Source organism: Heterodontus francisci, chromosome 34 (assembly GCF_036365525.1).
Source record: "Heterodontus francisci isolate sHetFra1 chromosome 34, sHetFra1.hap1, whole genome shotgun sequence".
In the NCBI taxonomy this organism is placed as follows: Eukaryota; Metazoa; Chordata; class Chondrichthyes; order Heterodontiformes; family Heterodontidae; genus Heterodontus; species Heterodontus francisci.
Window position 1 is genome coordinate 41,400,358 of NC_090404.1, and position 12,113 is coordinate 41,412,470.

At 45.6% G+C, this 12,113-nt stretch overlaps 1 non-coding gene across 1 annotated transcript; it reads right to left on the reverse strand.

Annotated features, from left to right (window-relative positions):
- Positions 1-2,915: 2,915 nt before the first annotated feature.
- Positions 2,916-3,010, reverse strand: trnai-gau (transfer RNA isoleucine (anticodon GAU)). Its single transcript has 2 exons — positions 2,973-3,010; positions 2,916-2,951 (listed from the first exon to the last, which is right to left on the reverse strand). It is a non-coding gene; the product is annotated as a tRNA-Ile (tRNA).
- Between the last annotated feature and the right edge of the window lie 9,103 nt (positions 3,011-12,113).

The window sequence follows — 12,113 nt, forward strand, 5'->3', positions numbered from 1 at the left end:
AGACTGGAAGATAGCAAATGTTGTCCCCTTGTTCAAGAAGGGGAGTAGAGACAGCCCTGGTAATTATAGACCTGTGAGCCTTACTTCGGTTGTGGGTAAAATGTTGGAAAAGGTTATAAGAGAAAGGATTTATAATCATCTTGAAAAGAATAAGTTCATTAGAGATAGTCAGCACGGTTTTGTGAAGGGTAGGTCGTGCCTCACAAACCTTGTTGAGATTTTTGACAAGTTACCAAACAGGTGGATGAGAGTAAAGCCGTGGATGTGGTGTATATGGATTTCAGTAAGGCGTTTGATAAAGTTCCCCACGGTAGGCTATTGCAGAAAATACAGAATTATGGGATTGAAGGTGAATTAGTGCTTTGGATCAGAAATTGGCTAGCTGAAAGAAGACAGAGGGTGGTGGTTGATGGTAAATGTTCATCCTGGAGTATAGTTTCTAGTGGTGTACCGCAAGGATCTGTTTTGGGGCCACTGCTGTTTGTCATTTTTATAAATGACCTGGATGAGGGTGTAGAAGTGTGGGTTAGTAAATTTGCGGATGACACGAAGGTCGGTGGAGTTGTGGATAGTGCCGAAGGATGTTGTAGGTTACAGAGGGACATAGATGGGCTGCAGAGCTGGGCTGAGAGATGGCAAATGGAGTTTAATGCGGAAAATTGTGAGGTGATTCACTTCGGAAGGAGTAACAGGATTGCAGAATACTGGGCTAATGGGAAGATTCTTGGTAGTGTAGATGAACAGAGAGATCTTGTTGTCCAGGTACATAAATCCCTGAAAGTTGCCACCCAGGTTAATAGAGCTGTTAAGAAGGCATATGGTGTGTTAGCTTTTATTAGTAGGGGGATCGAGTTGAGGAGCCACGAGGTCATGCTGCAGCTGTACAGAACTCTGGTGCGGCCGCACCTGGAGTATTGCGTGCAGTTCTGGTCACCACATTATAGGAAGGATGTGGAAGCTTTGGAAAAGGTGCAGAGGAGATTTACTAGGATGTTGCCTGGTATGGAGGGAAGGTCTTACGAGGAAAGGCTGAGGGACTTGAGGTTGTTTTCGTTAGAGAGAAGGAGGAGGAGAGGTGACTTAATAGAGACATATAAGATAATCAGAGGGTTGGACAGGGTGGATAGTGAGAGCCTTTTTCCTCGGATGGTGATGGCAACACGAGGGGACATAGCTTTAAGTTGAGGGGTGATAGATATAGGACAGATGTCAGAGGTAGTTTCTTTACACAGAGAGTAGTAGGGGCGTGGAACGCCCTGCCTGCAACAGTAGTAGACTCGCCAACTTTAAGGGCATTTAAGTGGTCATTGGATAGACATATGGATGAAAATGGAATAGTGTAGGTCATATCGTCTCACAGGTCGGCGCAACATCGAGGGCTGAAGGGCCCGTACTGCGCTGTAATGTTCTATGTTCTATGTTCTAACCGAAGTAAGGCTCACAGGTCTATAATTACCAGGGCTGTCTTCTTGAACAAGGGGACAACATTTGCTATCCTCCAGTCTTCCGGCACTATTCCTGTCGACAATGACGACATAAAGATCAAGGTCACAGGGTCTGCAATCTCCTCTCTGGCTTCCCAGAGAATCCTAGGATAAATCCCATCTGGCCCAGGGGTCTTATCTATTTTCACACTTTCCAAAATTGCTAACACCTCCTCCTTGTGAATCTCAACCCCATTTTGCCTAGTAGTCTGTATCTCAGTATTCTCCTCGACAACATTTTCTTTCTCTACTGCAAATACTGACGAAAATATTCATTTAACACTTCCCCTATCTCCTCTGATTCCACACACAACTTCCCACTACTATCCTTGATTGGCCCTAATCTAACTCCAGTCATTCTTTTATTCCTGATATCCCTATAGAAAGCCTTAGGGTTTTCCCTGATACTATCCGCCAATGACTTCTCGTGTCCTCTCCTCGCCCTTCTTAGCTCTCCCTTTAGATCCTTCCTGTCTAGTTTGTAACTCTCAAGATAGGGTAGTCGAATGGACAGAATGTTGGCAGATAGAATTTTATACTGACAAGTGTGAAGTGATGCATTTTGACAGAGGGATTAAGCAGAGGCAATGTAGATGTAAAAGCATAGTTCTAAAGAATGTGCTGGAACAGAGGGACCTGGGGGCGCAGGTGCATAGATCTTTGAAGGTGGCAAGATATATTAAGAGAATAGTTAGGAAAGCATAAGGAATCTTAGGCTTCATAAATAGAAGTACTCAGTCCAATTATGGTGAACCTCTATAAAGCTCTGGTGAGCAACAACTCTGTCCTGTTCTTGTCAGCACATTTCAGGAACGATATGAGGGTCCTTGAGAGGGCGCTGAGGAGATTTAGCAGAAGGGTTCCAGGGATGGAGCATTTTAGTTACAAGGTTAGGTTGGCAGAGCTGGGCTTGTTCTCCTTAGAACAAAAGAGATTGAGGGGAGATTTAATAGAAGTGTACCAGATTATGACAGGCCTGGATAAGTTAGACAAGGGAAAATTGTTCCCATTAACAAACGGCACAAGGAGTAGTGACCACAAATTGCCAGTTCTGTGAAAAAAAGGATGTTGGGGAGTATGAGGAAGCACTGTTTTTGTATCTCAAGTGATAATGACCTGGAACTCGCTGCCCACAAGGGTGGTGGAAGCAGAAATGATAAATGCCTTCAGGAGGAATTCTGAGAAAAGCAGGCTTGCGGGGCTATGGGTATCGAGCCTGACTGCGTTGCTCTGTGCAGAGCTGGCATGGACCGAGTTGTCTCCTTCTCTGCTGGAAATAACTATGAAGTTTTGCAGGGCTCTCACCGCACGTGGCTCCTGTTGCTTTCATGCCACCTCATCCTTGTTTTCTATCCCTTCTTCTGGCCACTTCAGACGAACTTCTCTGCAGTGTGCAGCTGTTTCTCATTGCACCCCGTTTCTAAAATTCAGTACTCCAGGTGAGGCTCGAACTCACAACCTTGGCATAGCACATTAATTGCACTGCTGTATCAGTACCACACGCTAACCAATTACGCCACTGGAGCCACATTGCTCCCTACATAGTTTGGGGAATTACAGGCAAGTTAGCCTAACATCAGTCGTCTGGAAAATGTTCTCATCTGTGACAAAGGAAGTATTAACAAGCACTTGGAAAATCATTGTCTGGTCAAACAAAGTAAACATGTTTTTACCGAATGGAAATCTTGATTGACAAATTTATTCCAGAATTCTGAGGATGTAACTGAAAGGGCAGACAAAGGGGAACCAGGAATGTAGTATAATTGGATTTCCAAAAGGCATTCGGTAAGATACCATCGAAGATTAATATACCAGATAAAGGTTCATGGAATTGAAGTAATATATTAGCATGCAAGGAGGACTTAGAGGTTAATGGACAGAAAGCAACGAGGGATTGATGGAGCATTTTCAAGATATCAGACCGTAACTCGTGGAGTGCCTCAAGGATCAGTGCTGGGGCCACAGCGATGTCCAATACCGAGAGTGTGGTGGAAGCAGATTCGGTCCTGGGTTGAAGAGAAGATTGGTCCTTATCATCATTGATGCCAGCCTTTAGATAATTCCATTAAATCCACGTGCTCTCAAGAGACGGGTGAAGGCACTGAAAATACAAAACACGATGGGCCCTGATACAATTCCAACTGTCATACTGAAGACCTGTGCTCTCGAACCAGCTGTGGCCTGAGAGAAGTTGTTTCAGTACAATTGCAAACAGCACATCTTCCTGACAATGCGAAATTTGCCCAGCTATGTCCTGTCTACAAAAATCGGGAAAAGTCCAATCCGCCCATTAATTACCCCATCAGTCTACTCTCAATCATCAGCAAAGTTGTGGAAGGTATCATCGACAGTGCTATCAATAAACACTTACTCAGTAACACATCGCTGACCGATGCTCAGTTTGGATTCCACCAGGGGCACTCAATTCCAGACTTCATTACAACCTTGGCCAAACATGGAAAATAGAGCTGTATTAGAGAGGTGACAGTGACTGACTTTGACATCAAGGTAACATTAGACCCAGTATGGTTTAAAGGAGCCCGAGCAAAACTGGAGGCAATGGGAAAGAGAGGGGAAACGCTCCACGAGATGAAGTCATACCTAACACAAAGGTATCTCCTGGGGTGGGGGGGGGGGCGGGAGTGTTTGCTAGAGTGGTTGGGGAGGGTTAAACTAAAATGGCAGGGGGATGGGAAATTTTGCAAGGAATCAGAGGAAGGGGGATCAAGGACAAGAACCAAAGGGGAATAAGAAAAGTGATAGGCAGAGAAATCAAGGGCCAGAATCAAACAGGGCCACAGTGTAAAATAGTGGGAAGGAGACACGTAATGTTAAAAAGACAAGCCTTAAGGCTTTGTGACTTAACGTGTGGATTATTAACAATCTTCTTCTTTGGCCTCCTTGTCTCCAGAGACAATGGGTAAGTGCCTGGAGGTGGTCAGTGCTTTGTGGAGCAGCGCCTGGAGTGGCTATAAAGGCCAATTCGAGAGTGACAGACTCTTCCACATGTGCTGCAGAAAAAATTGGTTGTCAGGGCTGTTATGCAGTTGGCTCTCCCCTTGCACTTCTGTCTTTTTTCCTGCCAACTGCTCAGTCTCTTCGACTCACCACGCTTTAGCCCCGCCTTTATGGCTGCCTGCCAGCTCCGACAATCACTGGCAACTGACTCCCACGACTTGTGATCAAAGTCATAGGACTTCATGTCGCTTCTGCAGATGTCTTTAAAGTGGAGACATGGACGGCTGGTGGGTCTGGTGCCAGTGACGAGCTCGCTGCACAATGTATCCTTGGGGATCTTCCCATCTTCCATGCAGCTCACATGGCCAAGCCATCTCGAGCACCGCTGGCTCAGTAGGGTGCATACGTTGGGGATGTTGGCGGCCTCGAGGACTTCTGTGTTGGAGATACGGTCCTGCCACCTGATGCCAAGGATTCTCCGGAGGCAGCGAAGATGGAATGAATTGAAACGTCGCTCTTGGCTGACATACGTTGTCCAGGCCTCGCTGCTGTAGAGCAAGGTACTGAGGACACAGGCTTGATACACTCGGACCTTTGTGTTCCGTGTCAGTGCGCCATTTTCCCACACTCTCTTGGCCAGTCCGGATATAGCAGTGGAAGCCTTTCCCACACGTTTGTTGATTTCTGCATCGAGAGACAAGATACTGGTGATAGTTGAGCCTAGGTAGGTGAACTCTTGAACCACTTCCGGAGAATGGTCGCCGATATTGATGGATGAAGCATTTCTGACGTCCTGTCCCATGATATTCATTTTCTTGAGGCTGATTGTTCGGCCAAATTCGTTGTAGGCAGCTGCAAACCTGTCGATGAGACTCTGCAGACACTCTTCAGTGTGAGATGTTAATGCAGCATCGTCAGCAAAGAGGAGTTCCCTGATGAGTACTTTCCGTACTTTGGTCTTCGCTCTTAGACGGGCAAGGTTAAACAACCTGCCACCTGATCTTGTGTGGAGGAAAATTCCTTCTTCTGAAGACTTGAACGCATGTGAGAGCAGCAGGGAGAAGAAGATCCCTAACAGTGTTGGTGCGAGAACACAGTCCTGTTTCACGCTGCTCAGGATAGGAAAGGGGTCTGATGAGGTGCTGCGATACTGGATTGTGCCTTTCATATTGTCATGGAATGAGGTGATGATACTTAGTAGATCTGGTGGACATCTGATCTTTTCTAGTAATCTGAAGAGACCATGTCTTCTGACGAGGTCAAAGGCTTTGGTGAGATCAATGAAAGCAACGTAGAGGGGCATCTGTTTTTCATGGCCTTTCTCCTGTAGCTGACGAAGGGAGAACAGCATGTCAATGATCAATCTCTCTGCTCGAAAGCCAAATTGTGCCTCAGGGTCGACACGCATGGCCAACTTCTGGGGTCTGTTTAAAACGACTCGAGCGAGGACTTCCCCACTATACTGAGCAGGGAGACTCCACGGTAGTTGTTGCAGTCACCGCGGTCACCTTTGTTCTTATAGAGGGTGATGATATTGGCATCGTGCATGTCCTGTGGTGCTGCTCCCTCGTCCCAACACAGGCAAAGCAGTATGTCGAGTGCTGAGAGTATAGCAGGCTTAGCACTCTTGATTATTTCAGGGGTAATGCTGTCCTTCCCAGGGGCATTTCTGCTGGCTAGACAATCATTGGCATCACTGAGTTCCGATTTTGTTTGCTGTACGTCCAGCTCATCCATGACTGGCAGAGACTGGGCTGCATTGAGGGCGGTCTGAGTGACAACATTTTCCCTGGAGTGCAGTTCTAGGTAGTGCTCCACCCAGCGGTCCATTTGCTTGCGTTGGTCAGTGGTTGTTTCCCATGATTTGGATTTGAGGGGGCGATCTTCTTGATGGTTGGCCCAGAAGCTCTCTTAATGCCATCATACATATCTCTGATGCTTCCGGTGTTGGAGGCCTGCTGAATATGACTGCATAGGTGTTGTCAGTAGTCATCTGCGTAGCGTCTGGCTGTTCTTAGTGCAGCGTTTCTGGCTGCTTTCAGTGCGACAGATGTTAGCTCACTGGGGGCTTTCTTGTATTTCAACAGTGCAATGCGCTTAGCGGCACTTAGCGGTGGAAGCGAAAACAATCAATGACTTCAAGAGGAAGTTGGATGGCCAGCTGAGAGAAATAGACTTGCAGGGCTGCAGGGATTGAGTCGGGGAGTGGGACTGACTGCGTAGCTCCATAGAGAGCTGGCATGGACACGATGGGCCTAATGGCCTCCTTCTGTGTCATAAATGACTCCATGACTCAGTTAAAGAGGAAATCATTGGAAGCAGATTCCCACTGTTAGTTTTTACCCCATTCTTGATTGCTGTGTATTCATTTTTCCAATGGATGGCACTGCTTTTCTTTACTTTCTCTTTATGGTAACCATGACAACTAATGCACAGCATGATTGGAATCTGGTAATATCTTGCTTGTAATTTTGTTAGCAGAGTATTGTAATAAAAAAACAAACAAAAATTGAAAGCATATTTCATGAAGTAAATTGAACATTATTCCTGCATTATAGCTCAATCCCTTGCTCGCGAAACCATGGTGATATACAGTCCCTGAACAAGAACTCACAGTACAGACTGGGGTAAGACACAAAGCAGGAAGTGTCAATTCCAAGAGAGGAATTCATAAAATTATTAGACCCAGTAATTTGTAGAAACAAATGATAAATCACAGTTGTGTGGCAAACAGGATTTGAAAAAGAAAACAGATGACTATTTTCAATAAAGGAGCTTTTGTTCTGAGGAGCTGAATCGAGGAACATCCTATTGATGTTCTGTGGCCTGACTTCTGAGCTCATCTACTGGTGAAACCCTCTAGAAACATTGTAAGTTACCTCTGGACTTGACTCTTCCATTGCACTAATGCAGACCATAAATCTCACCTCTTAACAACACCTTACATTTATATAGCACCTTTAATTTAGCAAAACCTCCAAAGGTGCTCTGCAAGAGCTTTATCAGTCAAAGTTTGGCACCAAGGCACCAGGAGATATCAAGACAGATGCTCAAAAGCTTGTTCAAAGAGGTCGGTTTTAAGGAGCATTATAAGGGAGGAGAGAAAGGTAGAGAGGCTGGGGGCTTTATGGTGGGAATTCCAGAGCTTAGAGCCTCAGCAGCTGAAAGTATGGCCACCAATTGCAGAACAATTAAAATCAGGGTGCTACATAAATGCAACTTGTTGTTTTCGTGTAATGCAGGCCACAAATCTCCCTCATATCAACACCTTGCATTTATATTGTGCCTTTAGTGGAGGTAAAAAAGTCAAAGCGCTTCACAGGAGTGTAATCAAATACAATTTTGACACTGAGCCACAAAAGGAGACATATAAAAGGTGACCAAAGGCTTACATAGGATTATAAAGGATATACGGTACAGATGCAGGCCATTCGGCCCAACCATTCCATGCCAGCACTTATGCAAAGAGCCGGGTATTAAGGAGCATTTTGAAGTTGGAGAGGAAAGTGGAGAGATGGAGTGGTTTAGGGAGGGCATTCCAGAGCTTAGGACCGAGGCAGCTGAAGGCATGGCCGACAAGGGTGGGATAAATGAAGCAGAAGATGCACAAGAGGCTAGAATTGGAAGAATGCAGAGTTCTCAGGGCTGGAAGTAGTTACACTTATAAACAGGAATGGTGGTGGGGGCAAGACCATGGAGGCACTTGGACACAAGGGGGAGAATTTTATGGTCTCTCCCATGACGAGTTTGGGGGCAGTGAGAGCACAACCTCGAATGGGATCCTGTCAGGGGTGGGAAGGAATTCCTGCCACTTTCCTGCCTCCGCCAAAACTTAGTCTGGGGCGGGAAGGCCTGTGAACGGCCTTCTTGCACTGCTGCCAATTGAGGCCCTTAATTGGGCAATTAATCACCAACTAAGGGCCTCATCCTACATCATGCATGACTAATTTAATTGAATTTTTTGTTGAAGTAAAGGAGAAGTTTGATGAAGGGAGTGTGTTAAGTGTTGTTTATATGGATTTTAACAAAATATTTGATAAGGTACCACAGAAAAGGCTTGGTAACAAAATTGTGACTTATGGAATAGGAGGGTCAGTGTCCAGTTGAATAAAATATTGGCTTAAGGACTGAAAACAACGAGTCAATGAAAATCTGTGACTTTTCTAATATTTGTCAGTTCCGAAGAAGGGTCACTGATCCGAAACGTTAACTCTGCTTCTCTTTCCACAGATGCTGCCAGACCTGCTGAGTGAATCCAGCATTTCTTGTTTTTGAGTCAATGAAAATGGTTGTTTTTCAGACTGGAGAATGGTAGATAGTGATGTTCCACAAGATAGCATAATTTCAAAATTTGCTGATGACAACAAACTTGGAGCTGCAGCAACCAGTGAGCATAATATGAACAGCCTACAGCAGGACATAGATAGGGTAGTAGAATGGACAGAATGGTGGCAGAAAGAATTTTATACTGACGAGTGTGAAGTGATGCATTTTGACAGAGGGATTAAGGAGAGGCAATGTAGATGTAAAAGCATAGTTCTAAAGAATGTGCTGGAACAGAGGGACCTGGGGGCGCAGGTGCATAGATCTTTGAAGGTGGCAAGATATATTAAGAGAATAGTTAGGAAAGCATAAGGAATCTTAGGCTTCATAAATAGAAGTACTCAGTACAGTTATGGTGAACCTCTATAAAGCTCTGGTTAGCCACAACTCTGTCCTGTTCTTGTCACCACATTTCAGGAACGATATGAGGGTCCTTGAGAGGGTGCTGAGGAGATTTAGCAGAAGGGTTCCAGGGATGGAGCATTTTAGTTACAAGGTTAGGTTGGCAGAGCTGGGCTTGTTCTCCTTTGAACAAAAGAGATTGAGGGGAGATTTAATAGAAGTGTACCAGATTATGACAGGCTGGGATAAGTTAGACAAGGAAAACAGGACAAGGAGTAGTGACCACAAATTGCCAGTTCTGTGGAAAAAAAGGATGTGGGGGAGTATGAGGAAGCACTGTTTTTATATCTCAAGTGATAATGACCTGGAACTCGCTGCCCACAAGGGTGGTGGAAGCAGAAATGACAAACGCCTTCAGGAGGAATTCTGAGAAAAGCAGGCTTGCGGGGCTACGGGCATCGAGCCTGACTGCGTTGCTCTGTGCAGAGCTGGCATGGACCGAGCTGTCTCTTTCTCTGCTGGAAATGACTATGAAGTTTTGCAGTGCTCTCACCGCACGTGGCTCCTGTTGCTTTCATGTCACCTCATCGTTGTTTTTTCTCCCTTCTTCTGGCCAGTTCAGACTAACTTCTCACCCCGTTTCTAAAATTCGGTGCTTTAGATGAGGCTCGAACTCACAACCTTGACATAGCTCATTCAATGCATTGCTGTATAAATACCGCACACTAACCGATTCGGCCACTGGAGTCACTACACACCCCATATAGTATGGGGAACTGCAGGCAAGTTAGCCTAACATCAGTCGTCCGGAAAATGTTCTAATCTATGACAAACGAAGTATTAACAAGCAATTGGAAAATCATTGTCTGAACAAACAAAGTCAACATGTTTTTACCGAATGGAAATCTTGATTGACAAATGTATTCCAGAATTCTGAGGATGTAACTGAAAGGGCAGATAAAGGGAAACCAGGACTGCAGTATAATTGGATTTCCAAAAGGCATTCGGTAAGATACCATCGAAGATTTATATACTAGATAAAGGCTCATGGAATTGAAGTAATATATTAGCATGCAAGGAGGACCTAGAGGTTAATGGACAGAAAGCAACGAGGGATAAATGGAGCATTTTCAAGATATCAGACCGTAATTCATGGAGTGCCTCAAGGATCAGTGCTGGGGCCACAGCTATGTCCAATACCGAGAGTGTGGTGGAAGCAGATTCGGTCCTGGGTTGAAGAGAAGATTGGTCCATACCATCATTGATGCCAGCCTTTAGATAATTCCATTAAATCCACGTGCTATCAAGAGACGGCTGAAAGCACTGAATATAGAAAACACGATGGGCCCTTACACAATTCCAACTGTCATACTGAAGATCTGTGCTCTCGAACCAGCTGTGGCCTGAGAGAAGTTGTTTCAGTACAATTGCAAAAAGCACATCTTCCTGACAATGCGAAATTAGCCCAGCTATGTCCTGTCTACAAAAATCGGGAAAAGTCCAATCCGCCCATTAACTACCCCATCAGTCTACTCTCAATCATCAGCAAAATGTGGAAGGTATCGTCGACAGTGCTATCAATAAACACTTACTCAGTAACACATTGCTGACCGATGCTCAGTTTGGATTCCACCAGGGGCACTCAATTCGAGACTTCATTACAACCTTGGCCAAACATGGAAAATAGAGCTGTATTAGAGAGGTGACAGTGTCTGCCTTTGACATCAAGGTAACATTAGTCCTAGTATGGGATCAAGGAGCCCGAGCAAAACTGGAGGCAATGGGAAAGAGAGGGGAAACGCTCCACGAGATGAAGTCATACCTAACACAAAGGTATGTCCTCGGGGCAGTGTTTTCCAGAGTGGTTGGCGAGGGTTAAACTAAAATGGCAGGGGGATGGGAAACTTTGCAAGGAGTCAGAGGAAGGGTGATCAAGGAAAAGAACCAAAGGGGAATAAGAAAAGTGATAGGCAGAGAAATCAAGGGCCAGAATCAAACAGGGCCACAGTGAAAAATAGTGGGAAGGAGACAAGGAATGTTAAATAGACAAGCCTTAAGTCTTTGTGACTTAACGTGAGGATTATTAACAATCTTCTTCTTTGTCCTCCTTGTCTCCAGATACAATGGGTAAGCGCCTGGAGGTGGTCAGTGCTTTGTGGAGCAGTGCTTGGAGTGGCTATAAAGGCCAATTCGAGAGTGACAGACACTTCCACATGTGCTGCAGATAAAATTGGTTGTCAGGGCTGTTACACAGTTGGCTCTCCCCTTGCATTTCTGTCTTTTTTTCCAGCCAACTGCTCAGTCTCTTCGACTCACCACGCTTTAGCCCCGCCTTTATGGCTACCCACCAGCTCTGACGATCACTGGCAACTGACTCCAACGACGTGTGATCAATGTCACAGGACTTCATGTTGCGCTTGCAGACGTCTTTAAAGCAGAGACATGGACGGCTGGTGGGTCTGGTACCAGTGACGAGCTCACTGCACAATGTGTCCTTGGGGATCTTGCCATCTTCCATGCAGCTCACATGGCCAAGCCATCTCAAGCACCGCTGGGTCTGTAGGATGCATAAGTTGGGGATGTTGGCGGCCTCGAGGACTTCTGTGTTGGAGATCCGATCCAGCCACCTGATGCCAAGGATTCTCTGGAGGCAGTGAACATGGAATGAATTGAAACATCGCTCTTGGCTGAAATACGTTGTTCAGGCCTCGCTGCTGTAAAGCAAAGTACTGAGGACACAGGCTTGATACACTCGGACCTTTGTGTTCTGTGTCAGTGCGCCATTTTCCCACACTCTCTTGGCCAGTCTGGACATAGCAGTGGAAGCCTTTCCCATGCGCTTGTTGATTTCTGCATCTAGAGACAGGTTACTGGTGATAGTTGAGCCTAGGTAGGTGAACTCTTGAACCACTTCCGGAGCGTGATCACCGATATTGATGGATGGAGCATTTCTGACGTCCTGTCCCATGATATTCATTTTCTTGAGGCTGATTGTTCGGCCAAATT